This window comes from Lynx canadensis, chromosome B1, assembly GCF_007474595.2.
Source record: "Lynx canadensis isolate LIC74 chromosome B1, mLynCan4.pri.v2, whole genome shotgun sequence".
NCBI classification, from domain to species: domain Eukaryota; kingdom Metazoa; phylum Chordata; class Mammalia; order Carnivora; family Felidae; genus Lynx; species Lynx canadensis.
The window spans coordinates 86,159,195-86,183,901 of NC_044306.2; the positions used below are offsets into that span (position 1 = coordinate 86,159,195).

Consider the following 24,707-nt stretch of genomic DNA (forward strand, 5'->3'; position numbering starts at 1 on the left):
ACCAAGTGGTGAGTCAAGAAAGATAGCAGGGCATCTCCATAAAAATTTGCACAATAAATGGAGAGTAATAGCTCCTTTAGAGCTGCATGGTATAAGGCACTACAGATTCCTGCAGTGAGGCTTTGAAGTTGGGCGGAGATACACAGAGCCACGAAGTACTTTGATGCAGGGGGAAGCACCTTCAAAGCTTGCAGGGGGAGAGAGTACAACCACTACCTGTAACAATTGTTCAGGTCCTTTGTGTGTGGGTTAGGGGGGGCAGGGATTGGACCACACAAAAATTAAATAAATAAACCAGAAGCTGCACTGAAAGCACTGTACACAAACTAACTACAACCAAAGGAAACCAAGGATAGGATATTTAATTTAACACTTCAGCAGGGCGCCTGGGTGGCTCAGTTGGTTAAGTGTCCGACTTTGGCTCAGGCCATGATCTCACGGTTCGTGAGTTCGGGCCCATGTCAGGCTCTGTGCTGACAGCTTGGAGCCTGCTTTGGATTCTGTCTCCATCTCTCTCTGCTCTCTCTCATATATAAATAAACATTAAAAAAAAAAAAACCATCTTTAAATGTAACACTCTCGCTGGAAAATAAAGCATTGTACCAAAACTTTTATTTATTTATTTTTTATGATCTTATTTAAAATAAAACCCTTGTTGGCATATGGTATATACTTTTAATATTTAAAATTTATCACTTTCATTTTCCTTTTTACACAATTTCCAAATCTGCTTTATTCTCATCTTTCATGGGAATAAGATCAACTATATATCTTATTAACAAGTTAGGCAACATGAATACATACTTTATCCTGAGCCTCTCACAATTTAATTTACAACGAGAACATCCAGAGTGCAAGCTCTATGACCATGTTATTATTCACAAATTCTTATGAACTTTTATTCTGCCCCATTGTGGTGTGGGTATCGGTGGGTAACAGAGCATTCTTGGAAGGAGATAAACAGGATATTACCAAAGTTGCTTTCTTAGTCCAAGCTGCCTTATTACTAAGCAGCTGTTATGTATTACAGCCACAAACCTGCACTACCAACTGGCCTGATTTTCCTATTTTTCAGGGAATAAATGTAGGCCGGGACTTGTTTGACAGTGAAAGCTAAAACAGGGAAAGAAAGTAAGAAAAGACAAGACCCGTCAGATCCAGCTTGGAACGTTTCCAAGGTAGGAGTCAGAAACCTTTCAGAGTAAGAGACCCTAGCACTTTTCTTTTTGACCCCAGTGGGAAGTGTGGGGTGGGACTGGGGAGATGGGTTGTGTTTAATGTTCTCATTGGAGCACTTCGGAAAATCAACTGGAGACAGTCTTCTAATCAGTGAGGCAGGGAGACAGTCTGATAAGAGTGGCCGGCCTGAGAACCAGCAAAACCGGGTCCCTTTTCAGCTTTTCTCCCCGTGCCCTGGGCTGCAGACCCCGTCTTTGAGGGAAGCAGACCCAGGCCCAAGCAACCTGTGATGAGATGTTTGGCCAGTTTCGGAGTCAGTAAACCTCCCATGGCAGCTGAAGGTCACGGAGCCTCTGGCTACAGCCACCAGCTCTCTTCTTACACTAGAAGTGTCCTCATGTAAGCTGGAAGCAGGGCACGTGGGGAGCAGGGAAGCAGGAGGGCATCCTCCAGCCCACTGCTGGCTGAGGCAGACTCACTATTTCACTCAGAGTGCAAGCAAGAGAGGACTAAATGGTACCCTGATCCTCAGTGAACAAATACTCTGGAAACGACGCTCCTTCGTAATGAAGCTGGCTGTTTTCTTTTTCTCTAAGTCTTCATAAATCATATGCAGCAGTGTTGGCATGAGTCATATGGCTCGACAGCAAAGCTCCTGCTAAGCCACACAGCTGCACGGGACAAAAATACCTCAGTGAATAGAGCGTGTTTGTCCTGCATGGTTTATGGTATAAATAAGAAATCAGCAAAAATGTAGGGGTTCCCCAGCCTCTCGTTTCTGAGTCTCATAACCCCTCGGCTGCCTCCTCCATCCCTGAGATTACTTTGTGTTGACCTGCCCCTCCACCTCCTTGCCTTTGGGAAGAAAGAAAAGGGTGTGATCAGTGGCATTTTCGAATACTGATGGTCTTACTCATTGATAAGCGACATTTTTAGTCAACATTCAAGGTAAAGGTACTTGGTCTTTGAATTGTAATGGAATAATGAATGACAACTCCTTATAAAAGGCTTTGCAAATGGATGGGGCAGTAACGTGGGACACAATGAAATCACGGACGTGTGACTCCAACCCTGAGCTTACCCTTGGTGGGTCTGGGGGCCTTTGGGGGATCAGAGGTGCCGTCCCTTTTCTTCAGGTACTCTGTGTCTTTGCAGGGATATGTCCAGATGGGGTCTGCTCCAGCTCCTCGAGGCCCATTCTGGGGCTGCGGAGGTGACCCAAGCATGCTGAGTTCATGCCACTCCACAGCCTTCTCCTGCAAACCTTTCCCCACCTTTCTGCCAGATCACAGGTGAGCCCTAGGACTCCCACTCTCCCTTAATCCTCTCTCTGGCTTAGAACTTCCAGAATCTTCTTTTCTGGCAGCCCACTTGGTATTATTTTGGTTAATATTTAATAATTTCACACCATATCCACTTCTTCTCTGTCTTCTTTGGATGGGTCCTTATGTCTTCTGTGTTATTGCTTCATCAAATAATGAAATTTCTGACACTAAAGTGTGCTGTTGGAATGCATTTGCCTCATTAATGGAGGTATCACTCTATATGTGGGTCATTTAATGTCTGTTAGGTGACATGTCTCATTTGCCTTCACTTAATATGTACTTAGGGCTTTGGTTTGAAGAGATGTATTTTTTTAATTAAATACATATTTTGAGTCCTGACATCTGACATGTTTTGCTTATATGTAAAATGTTTATATAATTTGCCTATCTAAGTTCAGTGAAGTATAAAATACCCTAATGAATGGTAGTAAATCATTTTGCCCATATAAACCTCTATTTATTTGTGGCTAGACTAGAAAAAGCTAAGACTTTCTTAACATTCCAAGTACAATTGCTTTTGGACTTGCTTCCCCCAATGCACAAGGTAAATTCCTGCCTGCAATGATGCTTTGGAACAAGTTTCCAGCACATTTCTGCTGTGGGGTTTTAGGTGTGGAAAACCAAGGAGAAAGGTAGGAGACAAGACATTTTCAATGATCATCTTTTCTTTTGGAACTGTTGACTTCCCCTTCCTGATGTGGGGAGAGAGAATGAACTTCCATGTCAGAGAGAACTAGACTTGAATCTTTTAGTCTGTGACCTTGAACAAGTTACTTACCCTTCCCAAACCTTACTTTTTTTGCATTTTTAAAAAGTGGGTGATGAGCCATATTTCCTGGGTTTGTTGTAAAATGAGATTGTTTAGCCTAATATCTATCTACAGTGGTATTCAACAAATGTCTATTCTCTTCCTAGTTCTATCTTGACTCAGATAGCACTATTAGATATGCCATATTTAGAAGGTAATCTAAGCAAGTATTTCAGTTCTCTCTCCATCAACATATGAGGTAGTTAAGCTAAATTATCAGTTAGAATATGCCTTTGAAAAGTTCTATTGGCCTCACATTGTAGATGTCAAACCCTCAGCCACTACCGCAAGGCTCTTTGTCTGTTCGTCAGCAAGTGGTCATGTGCAATTGGTCGTGTAGGGAAGATGGCCACGATGGTCCCAGCCAGGCTCCAGGCTGGGAGAGGGCCGTGAGGGGCGTGTACCTGCCTCCACCACCACTCTATTCTTGTGTATGCTTTGAAGGCCTCAGAGAGTTGTCTGCTACCCAGCCACACATCCACCAAATTTCTGCTGAAGTGCCAATGGTAAAGATCCATTCCTTTGGTTTAACAGCTTGTCAGTGACAAACACACGACTTAGGCTAGCTTTTGTAAAGAATGAGGATTCCTCGGGCCTATGTAACTTGGAAGTTTAAAAAGGTGACACTGATTTCAAGTGCATCCGGAGCCCGTGTCCACCCACTAGACCAGTCACTCTGGGTGAGACAGACAATAGTTTCATTTGTTAGACCGGAGTCACACAAATCTCTGGAACAAAGAGTTGGGACAGTCTTACCTAAACTGTATCCACACAGAGGAAGCTTGGGGAGGTGAGCCACCAAAATAAAAAGGTTATTTTCCGGGTAGTCAAATTCAATAGATGTTGACTACAAGCACTGTGGAACAGAAAATATGATGGGAGTGTTAGCACTTGAATTCAGGTTGTCAGCAAGCGTATCAGGGAGGGTCTAGTTGGGAGACTAGGCTGGCTTTGCAAGCGTTGGCCAGACTCAACAGTGGATTCACTCACAGCTGCGGGGGAAAAACCACTTCTGCTGAGTGAAGAAGTGTGGCTGGAGCGGTGGTGCTCATAGCAGTGGCAGCAGACATCAAGCCAACAGGGAGCAAAGGGGAAGGAGTTAGTCCCTTCTCCTCCAGCCTTGCAGGCTTCTTCCGATGCCGTCGATTTTTAAAGCCTAACAAGGAGCTGCCAGCAAAGGAGAAGTGTGGGTCGCAGAGCTCCAGCTCCAGCATCAAAAGGCCAAATATATGAGAGGAGGGGTGGGGCTGAGGGACAATAACCTCCTACGTGGGAGGGAATCACCCTCGAGTGCGCATTGGTTGCTTCCCTGAAGATTAGTAGACAGTAAGTGTACTAAGCCATGGAAGTTTGGACGGCATTGAATACTGCACAGAGATCTGAATCATACTTCCATTCTACCTTCGAAATTCCTTATTTCTTGCGCAGAATAGCCCTGGTACCAGTGGGGCTGTACTAGGTGAGACTGTAAAATAAAGGGATGGCATCCCCAAGGAAAGCATTTCATCAACTTGAGTTATTCCTTCCGGTACCCATGCTACCAGTAGGTCAAGCTTTTCCTTTTCTACCTTGGCTGTAAGTAGTCAATATCTTGATAGTTACTGAGCCATGTTTATCAAAGGGCAGCTGAAATTTTCCCAATGACTAAGCATAAACAACCTTGGCAGGGGAAGGAACCAGTGTGTTTATACAAAATGTTTGTCCATTTCCTAAGGTAAGGTTCTTCTCTTGGTCAAAATGTCTCAAGAACTCTGTCACTTGAGATTAGCTCTTGAAGCCCTGAAGTTTCAGACAACTTGAATTTCTCTATACCTAATTCTTCCCATACTAGTATGACCACTTTGGTCAAAACAAGTTGTGTGTGTGTGTGTGTGTGTGTGTGTGTGTGTGTGTGTATGCGCGCATGCTTAATAAGGCCCGGTGAAAAACACGTATTCTGTGTAAGCAATAAAAACCAGAACATCAAGTACAATTTGGTGAACTTTAGTAGAACAGGTATTAAGCAACAACTATGCTCTAACAAACTGTGAAGTCTCAACTTTTCAAAAAAGGAGAAAAGCTCTTCAGTACCACTGAACCATGAATCCATTTTTGGTTTATTGTTAGCAAAAGGCTGTCATCAAAACTAATTTTATGTCTGTTAATAAATGAGTAATAAATAACAATTGTTCCAAATATGAATAAACTTTCAGGGAAAAATTATGGATATAGAAATCTGTCATCATAAGTGACTCTGAGCGTGATAAAAATTATAAAAATACTCTAATTTATTTCAACTAAATGCTTTATAGTTTTCAAGATGCTTTCACATCTATCTTCCCATTCAATCCTCACAGGAACTGTGTGAGGTGGGTAAGATTTATCGTCCAAGTTTGCAGATTAAATAAAAAACAAAAACAAGTGAGGCTCAGAGAGGCTCAGGCAGCTTGCTTAAGTTGATTAAGTTGGTGGAGCCGGGGTCAGAAGCCAGGTTTTCTGAATCCTACATTGGCCCTCTTTTTACTGCTGCTTCTTTAACTCTACGTTGAGCTTTCATAAAATGGATAAGAGTAAAGGATCAGTGTTTGCTATTTCCTACATATATAAAGTAGTAAGATCTACCTTTTTAGATCATGCATCTGAAATGTAGTTGAGAAGAATAAGAGAAAGGATAAGAAGGAGAAGAGGAAGAGGAAAAAAAAAGGAAGAAGAATGGCTAACGTTTATTGATTGTTACTACTTGCCAAACTGTCTTCCTTTTGTACTCCCTACAACTATTCATGAGGTATATTTATTTCTTTTACCCTCATTTTACAGATGAATAAAGAGAGAGGCAGGTAGCTTTCCAGAGTCACTTAACCAATAAGTTTCAGAACAAGGATTGCATCGAGGCTTGTTTGATCCAAGACCCATGTTCTCTTCTCCTCCATGCAGGCTCAGCCACTGACAGGACTGCCCCAGTTATAAGTGCTGATCCATCCCATTCTCCCAGACCTGCCTGAATGCAGAGTATCTAAATAAAGACAGTGAAGCCACAGTCTAACACACTGTAAATATAGCCTCACCTGGGAAAGTCACGAACTTCAGGTTTGATACGCTGTATAATCTTGGCTAAGACCCTCCTTCACGTTCTTCCTCTGTTCACAAAGAATGACAATATTGGGGTGATGTCAATAACAACTTACCTCTGACTTCCCTCCATTAGAGCCTGCCACCGAAGACACAGACCATTGACCAGAAAAGTGGACCTTTTCCCCATGCTTTGTTTAATAACCTAGAATGAGAGATGTCATGTAAATTCCAGTTACTACCTAATTAACTATAGGGGCTAATATTTTTCACATTGCAGGCCTGAAGGCAGAAACCAAAATTCAATGCTGGCACAGATGGCATTATTTTCAAATGTTCATACGCAATACAACATATTTCCCAGCAAATAGATTGGTTGTGCTTACTAGCTTTGTGTCATCTTCAAAACATACCAGAGGCATTAATCCATATTATGGTCTTGGAACTTTATTTTTTCTGCTTAAAGCCTAACGTATTTTCAAATTATAAAACTTAAAAGTGCCTGAAACCACGAAATTTCTCCCCCCCCCCCCCGCTTTGGCACTCATAACTGAAAAAGAGCTGAAATTTTTCCCCAAGATTTTTTATAAGGAATTTGCTCTTAGACTGATGCTTGTTAACTGGAGTTCTTTTTTTTTCTGACCAACTTTTAATTTCCTGAAAATTGGGGCTTATGCTAGAGCATAAGAGAAGGCACTAACAAATCCTAATCTGGGATAATGAGCTGGATAGGTAAATGAGTACATGGCTACTACCAAAGATAATAATGTCCACGGAATTTTTTTTCCCTCCCAATTAAGTATAGATGAGATTATATGAACATGCAGCAGTATTCTTTTAGTAATCGTGCTAGACTAGCAGTCTAAATTTATTTTACGTAATATTCTTTTTAATAACAATGTCTATTAAAGACATCTGTTGAAAGTCCATAATGCTTATTTCATGGATAGACAGCATAAGAGCGTGCTTTAAGAATTCTGTTTTCAGTTTAATGTTATGGGCTGTTAAGGAGAAGGTTTATGGGTGTAACATTATTAGTTGGAATTTGACTCAAATTGAAATCAGGCCCAAGAATTTACTTATCCATAATATTATGAAGGGCTTTTTAAAACATTAAACAGTTTAACTAAACAAGAATATTAGTATAATTTAGTGTTTTACCTGCAGTTCTCAAGGCCATTCAAAACACTTCCTAATCACCAGATTTCAAATTCATGTTAGCCTCCCTGTCATACTACAAGGCTTTTAAAAATCAGAGATTTTGTTATATCGGGTCAATATTTCAACTGTGAGAGAAAAAGATATATGGCATATATTTGCTGAATTATTTGACTGTGGATGAAAAAGACAAAAATCCCATATGTCTCGGGCCCTTTGTTAGGATTTAAGGTGCCAGCTGAGCCATGGGGATGGTGGCGGAATGGAGAGGCACAGGGGTTCCAGCCCAGGCTTGGCCTGGACAGAAGCCACCATACTAATACCATTGCCAAGTAGAAATGAATCACCCTACCCATTGGCTAGGCTTAGCATCCCTGTTATTTCATTTTAAAACCTCAATGATCAAGATTAAAAGAAAGCAATAAAACATATCACATTTTTACTCGTGCAATTTGAAGAGCCCCCCATTCTCCACGTCTGTAGCCTTGACACTTCTTTTGGCATTGCTATTAGTGACACGAGGCGTAATTCACCACTGTCAGGGAGTTTGGCTGTTTCATCACCTACATGAGAGACCTGTGTAACTCTGTGGTGATTGCTGCCCAAATGAATTATGTGGCTCCTTCATGCACTTTTTGATTGAACAGCGATAACTCAGATAATACATTATCCTGTGCCCCTCTCTGAGAGGAACTGCCATTTTTTTCTTACAGAGCAGTGAAAGAAAGACCTCATAGAGGCATTTAAAGTGACATCACCACGCCAATCCCAACTTATTACAACCAGTAAGAAGCAATTGCTAGACCAGATTAAATACAATAAAAGTAAATCTTAGTGACAACTCTTTCAACTGTTTCAAGCTGGTGCTAATTGTTCATCGAGCTCCTGGAAAAGAGTAGATGAAGCCATGCCCAAACTGTAACTGATAAAATTTATTTTATAATCTCATATTCATACCTGCCAGTGGGAATCCTCTGGCTTTGACATTTATCCATTTATCCATCCGTCCGTCCATCCACCATTCATTCATTATTCATTCATTCAACACATATTATTGCATGCTTCCTAGATGCTCACTAACTAGACACTGGTGATTCAGCAGTAAGCCAAACAGATGTGGCGTTGCTTTCCTAGGGTTTACAGTCTGTTGGAAAGACATAAATGAAGTATTTACAAGTGTGATGAACATTAGGAAGAAGACATGCAGGATACTCTGGAAACGTGTCACAGGAGAACGTAACCCAGTCAGAGGAATCAGAAAGACTTCCTAAAAGACATTTTGCTGAAACTGAGGCTGCTAAGGGTTGAGAAACTGGGGAGGGAGCCCCTTCAGCAGAGGAACAGCAGGAGTCAAGTCCTCCTGAAGGTAGCAAGTGCAGGGTGAGCAGGAGAAACTGAGACCTCCATAATGGGTGGGGTGTAGACAGGGAGGGGGAAACTGGTACAAGATGAGGCTTACTGATGGCCCACGCTGAGCCATGAACAACAACCAAGAGCAAAAAAACAAAAAACAAACAAACAAACAAAAAACCCAAGGAGAGTTATGTCAATAAGATTTTACTGAAGTATGATGATAATTTTTTTAATGTTTATTTATTTATTTTGAGATAGCACAAGTGGGGGAGGGGCAGAGAGAGAGGGAGAAAGAGAATCCCAAGCAGGCTCCACACTGTCAGTGCAGAGCTGGATGTGGGGCTGGAACTCATGAACCAGGAGCTCGTGACCTGAGCCGAAATCAAGAGTTGGACGCTTAACTGACAGAGCTCCCCAGGTGCCCCTGTTATAGAATGATTCTAGAAACATGGGGAATCCTTAAAAATTTTATTATGTATATCGTATGTACTGAGTGTGTATATATAATATGTATAAATAGCTACAGTCTTTTTTTTTATTTATTAATTTTGAGACAGAGCGCACGCATGCATGCATGTGTGCACACATGCATGAGCGGGGGAGGGGCATAAAGAGAGACAGAGGGAGAGAATCCCAAGCAGGGTCTGGTGCTGTCAGCACACCATGATCCCACAAACCGCAAGATCATGACCCGAGCCCAAATCAAGAGTCGGATGTTCAACTGACTGAGCCACCCAGGTGCCCCCAAATTACTGTATTCTTATTAAACTGTCTTTAAACTATTGTTATTTAAACTAAGTTTAAAAGAAAAGAATAAAATGGTCATACTTGTACCCACCATCCCACTTAAGGAATACATCTCTGTACCTTTTAAGATACCGTTTATACCCTCTCCAACATATTTCCACTCCTGCATTTTTATTTCTTTTTTTTAACGTTTATTTATTTTTGAGACAGAGAGAGACAGAGCATGAATGGCGGAGGATCAGAGAGAGAGGGAGACACAGAATCTGAAACAGGCTCTAGTCTCTGAGCTGTCAGCACAGACCATGACGCGGGGCTCGAACTCACGGACCGCGAGATCATGACCTGAGTCTAAGTCAGCCGCTTAACCAACTGAGCCACCCAGAAGCCCCCTGCATTTTTATTTCTAATTTTACCACAGAAGTGCATATCACTAGCAGTTACTGGAGTGCACGTGTCCCTAAATGGAATTATATTCTTTCTTAAACATTTTTTTCATGTGTATTTATTTTTGAGAGAGAGACAGAGTGTGAATGGGGGCGGTGCAGAGAGAGAGGCTCCAGGCTCTGAGCGGTCAGCACAGCCACCCAGGTGCCCCTAAAGGAAATTATACTCTATGTACTCTCTTGAGACTTTCTTTTTTTGCACAAAATATATTGAGATCCATCCATTTTGATGTGTAAACATTTCCTTTTCCTGGCAAAGGAATAGAACTTCACCTTACAGCTAAATTTCAATTCATAGAGGGAGAGACCAAACAGCACAAATTTTGAAAATCTGTAGGCAATTCTCAAGTTTCTTTTTATTCCTTTGCATCTCTGACCTTCCTTGCCCATCTTTTATACTAAGTCGTAATGGAGTTGATGGTGAACAATACATTTGCCAAATAATCCCTGATATTTGCAAAAGGCTTTGTACTTGACGCCATGCAAACATACCATTGAGCTGAATCCTTGCCACAGCTGTAGGAGGTAGGCATGCCTCAAATTTCCAGTTTGACAAGTGAGGGAATCGAGGTCTGCAGAGATTAGGTGACTCTGCAAGGGGCCCCTTTGTGTAGCAGAGAGGTGCAAAAGCCAGTGTTTCTCTCTCTCCTCTGCTTGCCAAGTGTTGGGCAATGGGAAGCGAGGACGAGGAGGGATGGAAGCCTTCCGTGATTTGAAAACTTTGTGAAGAGTGTTCTTGCTATTTCGTCCTCTCCTTTTAACCAGTGGGTGTGAGTACAAAGACAAACATGTTCAGATTTAATCCTCAAAGCTAAAAGTCACCCTCACTTCTGGCCTTCTAGGACTTGAGAAGGAAGGGTCACCACAAGCAGCTGCATCGTCTTGTGACAAGCTACGGTCAGAACCTATTTTCTATAACTTCGTAGCTTTGGGATGTTAGTGATGAGATGAATTTGCCACAAATGCCTTGCATTTTAAAGACCTCAAAGTGCTTTCACACTCTTTATTTTCATTTCTTTCTCTCAACCCAGCTGCTTTCCCAGGTAGTATTAGCTCCATCATGAACCTGGAGTTGGCAGGAGTTTAATGACTCTTCAGGGAGGTGAGGGTGCCAGGAGCAAAGTCCTTCTTGAAACAAAGATCTTCTTACTCCAATCCCATTTTCTTCTCCATTCTAGCACGCTCTGTCTATACCCAAGAGTATTTTCACATATGGTAGTGCCTGAGATTATGTTCAGATTATCTCTGAGGTCTGGAATCTAAGCAGACCACCAAGCTCATCCTTGAATAGAAATGATTCTGCTTCCTCTATGCAGAAGACGAATATCCCAGGCTGGTTCTGCAGCCATGGGGGCTGGGCCATAACTGGACAAACTCTTAGGGAACTTGGAGATGATGCAAAATGTCAAGTACCATTGTCCCTCTTGTCAACAACCTCTAAATCTGCTTCTGTATTTTTTAATCATCATGCTTCTACTCACTTCCAATATTTTTAAGTATTTTTATCTATAAAACAAACCACTTAAAAAACATATAGGTCTTATGGCCTTATCTTATGTAAATGAATGCCCTATGAGGCTTTACTGTGCACTAGCTCATGAACCTCCATCATTCTTCCCACACCCTGGGATCCATAGTGGTCCCTCAGCGTTTGAAGACTTTGAAGAGTTCACTCTTGAACTACTCCAAAGAGACCCCAGGGACCCTTGACTTATACTGATTTGTAGTTTAGCTGAGACAAGCTTGATTAAAGTGAGCTTCAAGGTTGGAAAGTGGACAGATACTTGAGCTGCTGAGTGAACCTTGCCAACGGCTCATGGTCTGAACCTTGGAGCAGTTTCACAGCTCTCTGTCCATTCTTAAGCAAAATTATGGAAGACGTTATATACCAAAGTGGTCTATACTGATTTGGGGTTTTACAAAGGTCTTGGGTATCCTTCTCAGATGCCAGGAGTCTGCTCTAGCCATGCACAAAATTCTTTGAATGAAAAACACCTGTGTTTATACATACAATATATGTATACATATATAGAACATATATAAAAGATTATAGTAGACTACTCAAATATGAAAGAAATTGAATTTACTTGGTATCACTAAAACAGTAGTTCCAAGGTAGGGTTAATTTTTGTCCCCGGGGGACTTTTGGCAAGACCTAGAGATATTTTTGGTTGTTGCAACTGTCTGGAATGAATGTGCAGGGTGGGCCTCTACTGGGCAGAGGCCAGATGTGCTACTAATCATCCTACAGTGACCAGGACAGCTCTCGACAACAAATAATTGTCCAGTACAGAATGTTAACAGTGCCAAGGTTGAGAAACCCAGAATTAGAGTGATATTTTCTCTGTTGTTCCCAAATTTTATGGCATTTTCACAGCATGTACATTAGTACATAATATCATAGTGTTTAGGTTTTCTTTTTTTCCTTTAGTAAGCTTTGTCATCCTGCAAGCAAGCCACATCATCCTTACTTTCTGGAGGATATGATTTAAGCCATATGATTAAGTCATGTCCTCAGCTTTCATCAAAGACTGATCAACCAAAGGCCAAATGCGAACTATCTGCACTTTTTGGTAGATTTACTGTTGAGGACAGAGTTCATGATGTTACTCAGTTCACCTTATATAAATATAAATATAAATATAAATATAAATATAAATATAAATATAAATGTATGTATATATATATTTTTTTCTTTTTCTTTTTCAAAATAAACTTTCTTTAGATCTCAGGGACAGGAACCATTCTTCTCTCTTGCTGAACTCTTATCTTTTTCTTTTGTTTTTGGACAATAAGTACAATGTATTTCTCTCCTTGCCTTAGCTGCTAATTTAACTCAGGGCTAAATGTTCTCCTCCCATCTTCCTCATCCCCCCACCCTCTTTACGTTTTGATTTTCCTGTCTTCTTATGTCTTGTCCATTTCTCTATCTTCACCTAAGATGGTACTTTTTGAATTAATTAATTGACAATCTAAAAATATCCCCTCCTCCTTCCTTCTTTCCTATTAATTCTTTGTGTCCCTCAAACCCAAGGTCCTTTCCTTTCTTTATGGTTTCTATTCCGTATCTTATCTCCTTCATAATTTTATTTATTTTTATTTTTTATTAAAAAAATTTTTAATGTTTATTTTTGAGAGTGAGAGAGAGAAAGACAGAGTGTGAGCATGGGGTGGGCAGAGAGAGAGGGAGACACAGCTTCCAAAGCAGGCTCCAGGCTCCAAGCTGTCAGCACAGAGCCTAATGCGGGGCTGGAACTCACGAACCGCGAAATCATGACCTGAGCCAAAGTCAGATGCTTAACTGACTGAGCCACCCAGGTGCCCCCTCCTTCATAATGTTAAATGTAGCCAATTTTTTGTCTCCTTCAGCTTACTGCATTATCTCATGCCCTTGTTTGATGGTTCTGCTGACTCTTTTTTCACAGTGGATTGTTGCTTTGTGTGATTTGTAATTTTTGTGTGTGAGTTTCTTCGATGGACATTGCTGTTTGCTTTTTATTATTGAAATCCCATGCATCTTTGTTGGCTAAGGGGTTACTATTTTTGAAAGTAGTAATTAAAAAATACACATATATGCTATAGTTCATAGGAAATTAATTTAATAAAGGTATGAAAAATTGTTTGAAATTTATTACATCATTATATAACTAGTAATGTAATGAACTTGCTGTCGTATAGCTGGGCATTATTAAACACGGGTATGTAGAGTGTTAAAATATGAAAGATGAGCCTATGACTTTTTAAAAGTCCTGTCCTGGAAGCAACATACATCACTGCTCTTCATATTCCAATGGCAACCATCCCAATGGCCACACTTAGATGCAAAGGAAACTGTAGTTTCTGGCTGAACAGCTGCTTCGCTGCTATGAGGGAAAGGTGAATTTGGGGGGTTAGCTAGCCTTCTCTGCCACAGGGGCCTGATCCTAATATACAGGCCATTCTCCTTTGTTCTCTGGCCTTATCTCCTCATGACTGAGCCTTTAATGTGCTGTAATATCTCCCCATCCCAGCCCTCACTCCACATTCAATGTTTCTCTAAAGATGGTATCAGGGCTTGGGAGAAAGACCTGGACGCCCACAGGAGTGTGAGTGAAGTCAGTCCTCTGCTAACATGGAGAAGGAGTGGTGACAAGCTATGCTCTGCCCAAATAGGTCCACGAGAAACTTAACTCTGAAGGCAAAGACTGCCTGCCATGTTCGCCACTGTGTCATCAGTAGCTAAAGGGTACCTGGCATAAAGTAGGTGCTCATGGATACTTGCTGAAGAAATATGAATGATTAGATACACACATATGTGTCTTTATCCTTTTTCCCACCTAGAAAAAATAGAATATCATTCTGCCCCTTTCATTTGTTCTTAGCCTTTGTATCTCATCGGACACCCATGTATACCACCTGCAATTATCTCCCGTTTTTTTAATCTGTCAATTTTCTTTTTTCTTAAGTTTATTTATTTCTTTTGAGAGAGAGAAAGAGGGAGAGAGCACAAGGGGGGAGTGGCAGAGAGAGAGGCAGAGAGAGGACCCCAAGCAGACTTCACGCTGACAGCATGGGGCTTGAACCCATAAACCATGAGATCACGACCTGAGCCAAAATCAAGAGTCGGATATTTAACTGACCAAGCCACCCAGGAGCCCCTAATCTCCTAATTTTCTAATCTCTCATTCATCATTCCATTCTACTGAACTCGCCTTTCCATTCCATTCCACTCCTCTTGTCTCCTGTCCTCTGGAGCAACCCTCAGTCAGCTTGTTATGCTCATCAGTGTCCAGACCGTTTTCCTTTCATTGGAGCCTCCTTTATTTCACGTTAATGGTGCTTAATAAATTATGCATAACTATATCACAGAATAATCTGCAAACGTCAGTTTGCAACTTCTGATTTGGGTGGTGTTCCAAGAAGTCTTCAGTGGAAAAAGCAGTACTTGACTCCTCCGGTGACTGGATAGTCTTTCTGCCTGACACGGCAGGGTGAGTGGAGTCAGGCAATCTGGAGCAGTAACAATGCTTCCGGCTCCCCAAAGGCAGCTGGCTTGCCCTCCTTGCACTATCTCCTGCCACCGAGAGGCTTCTGCCTGCTACTCTTTTAGGCAGGATCCCCAGCCTCTGTCCTTTATATGCATCCTGACTGCTAGAGAGCAGGGTTTAGCCATTTCTAAAAGTTTCTTCTTGTTTCTTCTAGTTCTTTAAAACCCCCCTCAGCACAGCCTCTCCGTACTTTAAGAACTAAGGCCAGGTGGCTCCTAGCTGCCCTGTGTTCTAACATCTCTGGAGTATATTATGTAGGACCCACAAATCTAATGCCAACGACTTTAAGCAAAAAAAGGGAAACTTGGGGGAGGAATACTTGGAACCCTTGATAGTCAAGGAAGAAAGCCCAGGAGACACATGTTATCTGTAGGGTTTCCACCCCTCATCCTTATTTTTGTTGGCATATCTATGGTGTTTCCTCCATGCTACAAACTGGTTTCCATTGCTCCCTGGTGCACTGCTCCTGCTTCATCCTCATGAGCTCGTCTAAACCTAAGTAATACCTTCCACAGGTCCCACTTCCAAATAGTATCATACTGGGGATTAAGGCTTCAACATATGAATTGGGTAAGGACATAAACATTCACAAACATCCATTGTGTTTGACAAGCATGAGAATGCAGCTCTCAGTTAACTAACTGCAGGGAGCGTAAGTGACCCATGGTCCCAGCTGCTGCCCTCCTGGACCCACCATTAGGCTTGCACCAAGACCAAATCTGTGGGCTCCCAGCTCATGACTGAGCATGGTGGAGTGCTAATGAAGAAACACTTCTTCTAGATGCAGGATTCCTCCAATAGATTGTTTGGTCCAAAGATTCCCCATGGGCCTGCTAAGCCTTTCCCTGAACTGTGCTGCAGTTCAAGACTCTTCCTAGTCAGCTCCCTCCCTTCCTTTGTGCTCCCCATCACAGATATCAGACCTGCAACTGGTGGCTCTCCTCACTTCCTCTTGCTCCCTGTCCCTTTATCTTCCACAGACAATTCCCCCAATAAATCTCTTGCATGTTTAATCCCATCTAGGAATCTGTTTCTCAGCCGACATAAACCAAAATATTCCATAAACTATGGAGGATGCTGCATGCTGGGATGGAGACTAATATGGTGGTGATGATGGGGGCGTGATGACTACTTTACATGAGGCAGCTGGAAGAGGCATTTGCTGAGATTGATCCTAGGCAATAGGAAGTGACTTCTGGGTTAGGATGTAAAGTTAGGGGCAGGTGAGAAACATGCAGGGAGCCAGCGGGGCTGCATTCTGACATGGGGAAAGCCAAAAAGGTGGTAGTGCAGGGCTGAGGGAAAACGGCAAGAGTAAGATGGAGAGATCAACGAAGATCAGCTCCTGTGGGGTTATACTGATCTCATGAATCGGATAGTCAACTAGACGCAAGGGGAAAGCAATCTCATACGTACAAACACAGCAACGCAGAGTTTACAATTCCAGTGGCAAGTCCTCCCAGTGCTAACTTACTCATTCATCCATCCACTGGTTCATTCATGTTGAAGTTTTAGTTTTCCAAGACAGAAAACTGCTTCCCCTCATTCATATCAGGCCCTTAGAGCAAAAGTTTGTTTATAGAGAATTCATGAAATTCTAGCGTCTGGACCTCAGCTTTTAGATCCAAAAAGACTCAATGTTTTGTGTCTGCCCAGACGAGGTCAGACTGTCAAGGGTTATCACACCAACCAAACTCAAAAGAGGCTGATATCTATACCAAAATAATAGATATAAAAGTCAAAGTGTTGGTTAGTCAGAGTATTCTTGCTCTACAGCAAAGTCTACCCAGGGAGTTAAAATTTAATCCCAAGGTTGTTTTTATCAACATGCATCTCCTAGCCGATGAAAGCCTCTCTCATTTCCCCTGACAGCCTCTTTCCCAGGTTCCACACGGATCATACCCACACTTTCATTAACCCTTTCTTCCTTCAGAGTGCAATGCAATTGATTACATTAAAGCTTTCCTGGTTATAATCTCATAATCATCATGCTTCCCTGAGTCTACCCTCCAGGTTGCTGTGAATGAATTTGGGGTGTTCTTATAACCTTTCAGTTGCACAGTTATTAAAAAATTCCTTAGACCAAAAATAATAGTAATTAGTATAGTTAATAATAATTATTATTGATGTTTTATAATGCTTGCTTATTATTGGCTAGGCCCTTTGCATAAATTATTTCATTAAATGCTTAAGCCACTCTGGATAGGAGAGATTATGATCCCCATTTTACCAAAAAGAAACCTCCCTTCTGATGACCATCAGTTTGTTCTCTACATTTAAGAGTCTGTTTCTTTGTTTGTCTCTTTTTCTTGTTGTTTGTTTCTTAAATTCCACATGAGTGAAATCATATGGTGTCTGTCTTCTCTCACTGACTCATTTCATTTAGCATAATACTTTCTAGTGCCATCCATGTTGTTGCAAATGGCACAATCTCGTTCTTTTTTATGGCTGAATAAAATTCCGTTGTATAAATATACCACATCTTCTTTCTCCATTCATCTATCAGTAGACACTTGGGTTGCTTTCACAATTTGGCTATTGTAAATAATGCTGCATAAACATAGCATCAGCATGCATCTTTTCCAATTGATGTTTTCATTTCCTTTGGGTAAATACCCAGTAGTAGGATTACAGGATCCTATGGTAGTTCTATTTTTAATTCTGTGCCCTTTTCTTTCTCTTTTTCTTCCCTGCCCTCTTTTTCCCTGTAATTTATTAAAAACTATACATGCAGTATATATAAATTTTTTAAAAAAATACAACAGGGAATAAAGTGAAAAGTAACAGTGCCCATCTCATCTGTTCTCACTTCCTAACCCCATTTCTGGCCTACTCAGTTTCCTACTTAAAGTAAATCATTCATTGACAGTATATATATATATATATATATATATATATATATATATATATATATCCTGCGGTATTCTACACATGCTCACACACGTACACGCACATATTTTTAAATTTGTGTATTTTTCCTCAAAGATCCATAGTGTACATAACTGGGTATCTTGAACCTTTTCCCATCTAACTACTTACTGATGAATTTCATTTTTTAAGTTGACCCATCTAGACATCACTATGTTCCACTGATCTGTATATTTGGGGCCCAGGATCTAAGTATTTTAGTTACTATAGATACATTTTAATATTATTTTTCCCCTTCATTTTAGAATTTCCTTGACAATTGTCACATCTTTTCTTTCAAATTGATTTCAGACGTATTTCTTTTTGCACGTTCAAAACAATAACAGGATGGAAGAGGAAAGCCTTACTTACATTTTCAATGGGATCATATTAAGATGATAGATGAATTTAGGGATAATTCACATCTTTATACAATTTAGTATCTCTATCCCCAAACAAAAAGTACACAGCAAGACCAGGAAAACATTTTTAAAAACTTGTAATACAGGGGTGCCTGGGTGGCTCAGTTGGTTAAGCATCCCACTTCAGCTCAAGTCATGATCTCGTGATTTGTGAGTCTGAGCCCCACATCAGTTCTCTGCTATCAGCACAGAGCCTGCTTTGGATCTTCTGTCCCCTTCTGTCTCTGCCCCTCCCCTGCTCGTGCTCTCTCTCTCTCTCTCAAAAATAAATAAACATCAAAAAAAATTTTTTAATTTAAAAACTAGTAATACTGTGTACTACATGTTAAAATGATGTATGTACAGGGTATTATGGGTATGTGGAAAAGTAGAAAAGCTTTGTGGCTAATTAAAATCCATCTTCTGTCATCACTGTGGTCCCAGTTCGGTCTTCTGGAGCTACCCTGAATGTGTTTACTGTAGTTTCCTCCTGACTGTTGAAGAAAATGTTCAGGTGTCTTAAGACTTTTCCCAAATAAACATCACCAGTTTCTTTCTTTCTTATTTTTTTTAATTTTTTAATATTTATTTATTTTGGGAGAGAGAGAGCATGAGCAGGGGACTGGCAGAGAAAGAGAGAGACAGACAGAATCCAAAACAGGCTCCAGGCTCCAAGCTGTCAGCACAGAACCCAACGTGGGGCTTGAACTCACGAGCCATGAGATCAAGACCTGAGCGGAAGTCAGACGCACAACCGACTGAGCCATCCAGGTGCCCCAACATCACCAGTTTCTTAAATAACACAATTTTCCAGACTGTTCATCGCTTCCTTTTTTCTTGGAGGACACCAGCCTCCTAAACTGTGGTGCACAGAAGTTAACGCAGTAGACCTTTGCCACATGAAGATTTATATTTGCAGTTTCAACAACCTGTGTGAAGTTTTGTGACATACTTTTCTTGAGGCACAAATTGGAATCATGCAAGCTTCAGTGGAGGAGTACATTCATTTATCATCCATGCATTCATTCAACAAATATTTAGTTGGCATTTGTGCAGGAATAATCCCTGAGTGAGTGTGGCTAATTTTCAGTCATCTGCCGATGAGCCCAGCCCTGCTGTTCTCTACTCTAAAGCGCACAGACCTTTTGTGAGGGAATTGGCCGAGGATTCTATGTGAGGGGCACCACCACACAAGTAGCCTGCTTTGCATGCTGTATTTCTTTTTTCTTTTTCACGGTTCTGTTGAGGTGTAATTGATGTACAATACGCTGCACATTTTTAATTGTATAATTGGGTTAGCTGTTATATATGTACAAATCTATGAAATCTGCACAATCAAAATAATGAACATATCACTCATTTCCAGAAGCTTCCTCATGCCCCTTAGTTCCTCCCTCGCTATCCTCCCATCCTCTATCCCATCCCCAGGCAACCACTGATCTGCTTTCTGTCACTTAGTTTCTGTCACTAAGCACTTTCTGCTTAGTTCGCATCTTCTAGACTTTTACGTGCATGGAAGCAAATGTACACATTCTCTTTTGTCTGACCTTCTTCCTTTGGCATAATTATTTTGAGATTCATTCATGTTACTGTGTGTATCAATATTTTGTTCTTTTTACTGCTGAGTAATATTCTATTGTTTGGATAGAGCACGTTTTGTTTATTCATTTGTCTGTTGATGGACATGTGGCTTGTTTCCAGCTTTTGACTATTACAAGTAAAGCTGCTGTAAACATTCGAGTAACTAATCTTTGTGTGGGCATATCTTTCACTTCTATTGAGTAAGTATCTAAGGAGTAGAAAGGGTGAGTCATGTGATAAGTATGTTTACCCTTAAGAAACTGCCAAGTTGTTTTTCAAAGTGATTGTATCATTTTACATTGCCAGCAGCAGTGAATGAAAATTAGTCTTTTTTTTCTTGTTAATACTGTTAACAGTTTAACAAATATCCTTTCAGACTCTTTAATGCACACGTGTATATGTATATTTTTATTGAGGCATAGTTGACATAGAACATTATATTAGTTTTAGGTTTTCAACATAATGATTCAATACTTGTTTAAATTTCAAAATGATTGCCACAATAAATTCACTTAACATTTATTACCACACCCAGTTACAAATTTGTGTTCTTGTGATGAGAAATTTTAAGATTTAACAACTTTCAAAAATATAAGATAGTATTGTTAACTATAGTCACCATGCTGTACATTACATCCCCATGGCTTATTTACTTTATAAATATTTAAAAAAAAATTTTTTTAACGTTTATTTATTTTGGAGACAGAGAGAGACAGAGCATGAACAGGGGAGGGGCAGAGAGAGAGGGAGACACAGAATCTGAAACAGGCCCCAGGCTCTGAGCTGTCAGCACAGAGCCAGACGCGGGGCTCGAACTCATGGACCGTGAGATCATGACCTGAGCCGAAGTCGGACGCTTAACCGACCAAGCCACCCAGGCGTCCCTACTTTATAAATATTTTATGGAAGTTTGTACCTGTTGAGATTTTTCACCCATTTTTCTCACCCCCACTCCCTGCTTCCAGCAACCACCAATCTGCAATCTGTATCTGTATGTTTAGCTTGGGGGGTTATTTATTTATTTTTAGATTCCATGTAAGAGAAATGATACAGTATTTGTCTTTCTCTGACTTGTTTCACTTAGCAAGGTCCATTCACCTTACAAATGGCAGGATTTTCTTCCTTTACAGTTACTCTTTATTACCTCAAACACTTCATATCATCAGTCTTTTTAATTTCAGCCATTCTAGTGTGTGTGTGTGTGTGTGTGTGTGTGTGTGTGTGTGTTGAATAACTCATTATAGTTTCGACATGCATTTCCCTAATCTAATGATATTGAGTGTATTTGCCATCTGTAAATCTTTTTTGAGAAATATCCATTCAAATCTTTGCCCCCTTTTTATTGGATTGCTTTTTTTCTTATTGAGTTATAAGGGGCTTTTATATATTCCAAATACAAGTCCTGTCTTGAGTTGAGAACTTCTACTTTCTGGAAAAAAAATGTGTTTAGTATTGCTTCTTTAAATATTTGGTAGATTCACCAATGAAATTACCTAGGCCTAGAGGCTTTTTTGTGTGAGGTTTTAAACTGCCGGTTCAACTTCTCTAGTCTAGGGTTAATTTTGCCCCAATACCCTGCGAATGGTCTGCCTGATGCCTCATGTACTGAGGTTTTTCCAATCTAGCTGTTGGGAAAACGAACTATTCCCAGGCTATGTGATCTCCACAGATTGCTACCTCTGCTCTCTTTGAGAGGTCCTTCTAGGCACAGGTTTTTTTCTCACACACATTCACCAATCAGCATTTGGCCGATGACTCAAGGAGCATATTCTGCCGACTTCTGGGGTTCTCTCCCCGTGAAGTTCTCTTCTTTCCACACACTAGCCCGACATCTGCCAGCCCAGCCACTGTGAAGAGCGCCACAACTGGGACAACCATCACTCTGAGGGACGCCACCAAACTTAGATTCCACCAGCATTCTACTGGACTCTCCGTGGCACCACAGCCGCCATGAAAGTTGTAACTGCCCCTGCCCCTATGCATCATCACTCTCTCAAGATGTGAAACCCAGGGTGAGGAATAGATTGGCTGCATTTGAGTCATGTCTTCGTTTCCACAGGTAGAGAAAGATAGTATCTGGCCCTCAGGAGTTTCCTTGGTGGGAGCCAGGAATGTTCAGCTGTTGGGTAGATAATAGAAAATGTCTCTGCGGCTTCTTTTTTAAAAGTGACATTTGAAGTAATATCTAAGTAATGAGAAAAGGCAGCCATATGAAGATCTGAAGAAAATGAATTCTAGACCAAGAGAACAGCAGGAATGAAGACTAAAACAGGGAAAAGCTTGGTGTTTGCAAGGGATATTAAAGTCTCTGGGTGGCTGGAACATAGTAGACAGGGGAAAAGAGACAACAGACAAGATCCAAGAGGTGTCAGAGGACTAGCATGAATGACCTCAAAGATCGTGGAAAGAAATTTGCATGGTATTTTTATTGCACAAGGAAACCATTGGAGGATTGAAGGGTTATAGGAAAGAAAGTGATATGATCCTTCCTGGTGGTGTTCACTTAAAATGGAGAAGCATATATATTTTTGAACTTAGATTATAAAAATGTTATAGCAACATTACACAGTTTTAGGAAAATTTTTTTTTCTATTCTATTGATACTGTTTTCATTTCTGCCTATTATTTTCAAATTTTGCTTCTATACATACCTATTTTTATATCTCTGCCTCCTGTACATATACTTTAACGTTGTATTCTTTTTACGGAGTATCATAATACATTGTTCAATGCTAGGGATAATGCAGTATTGCAAATTTGTCTTCACAAACTTTCTTGAGGATGAACATTTAGGAATGAGATTACAGAGTCACTAGATACGAAGTTTTATTTAAGATGCAATACATATCGCCATAGAGCTTTCTGAAAGAGTTGCATTGATTTATAATATTACTGAAGTCCACAGGTATATTAAGTTTCACCAGTTATATAACTGCTGCTTTTGCAGCTGTAATATGATCCAGGCTGTTGTCATTTTCATTTCTTTGATAACTAGTGCCACCCAAGCTCATTGAGGTCACAGGGAAGCAGTGGGTGGGGCAATAGGAAGAAGAGAGAGGGGAGGAATTATTTCTCTGGCCCAGTCTCCATCTCTAGGATTGTGAAACCACAGCCTGACCTACCACTCTGTCCCTTTCTTGGGACTCCTGACATGCCTCGTCAGTGGCATCTCCCTTACTGTGGCTCTCTTTGACGGTGGCTTTGGGGTCAGCTCCATGCCTCAGAGCATGGGTCTTCATGCCCTCCTCCCACTCTATGACTATCCATATGTCCTCTGCCTTGTTTGACAGGTAGCTGCTCCTCCCTTCTGTGCTTCCAGTGTTAAGCTGCTGAAATGAGGAAAATTCCCACCATCCCCACAGCCACGTTTGCTGCAAAGAATGCTTCCTGGTGATCTCAGTTTTTCTACAGAGATTCAGTCATTCATTCATTCAACAACTAATTTTTCAGCAGTATATCAGTCAAAATCCCAGCAGGAAACAGATGGTACCTTCACACTGGGTAACTGAGAAGAGTTTAATAAAGGGATTATTTGCAAATATGGGCAGGAGTTAAGGAAACCAACAAGGGATGATGTCGTGCCAGGGGCTAGCAAGAAATAGGATCTGTTGCCACCTAAAGCATCAAGAGGAGAGAGTGGTTATAGAAAGCCAGAGAGAGTAGCTTGATGGAGAGGCCTGCCTGGCAGGAGCTGTGCCTTGAGAAGAGGGATGAAGGCAATCCATAGCAACGCAACAGGGAGGACATCAAGGGAATACATCCCCTACGTTCACTCTCCTCCTCCCACTTGGCCACAGCCTCTGTTGGTTGCATATGATCAGAGGCCATAAAGCAGAAGAGCCTCTTGATGGAGACAGGAGTTGGAGGACACAGTGGCAGCATCATTGCTCATGTAGAGAAAACTTCTGGGATAAAGAATGTCCTGAGCTTCCCATGACGACTGACATAAACAGGAGTAAAGGCCATGCTGAGCTCGGTCTGGATGGTCTTAAGGCAAATAATGCTGGTGAGGCTACCAGTGTTTGGAGGGGATGGAAGATTGAGGGCCTTGTCAGGAGTGTGCAGATTTCTTGTGCCATCTCTTATCTCTTCCTAGTGATGAGAAGTTATCTGGGGAAAGGTAGTTTTCATCAACACAGGAGATCCAAGGGCTACTCTTAGACTCACAGTTCGGTCATATTGTGACTCACTCTTTATTTTGCTGTGTTCAATCACCCCATGGCCTCCCACCACCCACTCACTGTCCCTCCATCAAGAATGTTCATGCCATTGGGTGCCTGGGTGGCTTGGTTGGTTGAGCAACCAACTCTTGATTTCGTCTCAGGACAATGATCTTGGGGTTGTGGGATCGAGCCCCATGTGGGGCTCCATGCTGAGAATGGGACCTGCTTAAGATTCTCTCTCCCTGGTGGGCATTCTCGCTCTCTAAAATAAAAAAAGAAAAAGAAAAAGAAAAAGAAAAAGAAAAGAATGTGTATACCACTTATTTCATAACTATCAAGTACTGGTTCAGGGTGCTAGGAACAGAAGGATACATGTTATGGTTCTTTCACTCCAGAGGCTTCCAATCTAGTGTAGGGAGATCTGGCACATGAGCATATCATTAAGCACAAAGTAACAAGTGCAGTGAGAGAAATGCACAGAGAATACTACGGGGGCATAAAGGATGTCAGGGAATGTACCCTGGGGAGATGATCATCTCTTCTACTGGCAGGAATTCTCTGCTGAGA

The 24,707-nt window shown here is 41.2% G+C and overlaps 1 long non-coding RNA gene across 1 annotated transcript; it reads left to right on the forward strand.

Moving 5' to 3' along the window:
* The first annotated feature begins 1,033 nt into the window (after positions 1–1,033).
* LOC115511534 lies at positions 1,034–23,934 on the forward strand. The gene is made up of 3 exons (XR_003968092.1): positions 1,034–1,178; positions 2,335–2,471; positions 23,268–23,934. It is a non-coding gene; the product is annotated as an uncharacterized LOC115511534 (long non-coding RNA).
* Positions 23,935–24,707: the final 773 nt, after the last annotated feature.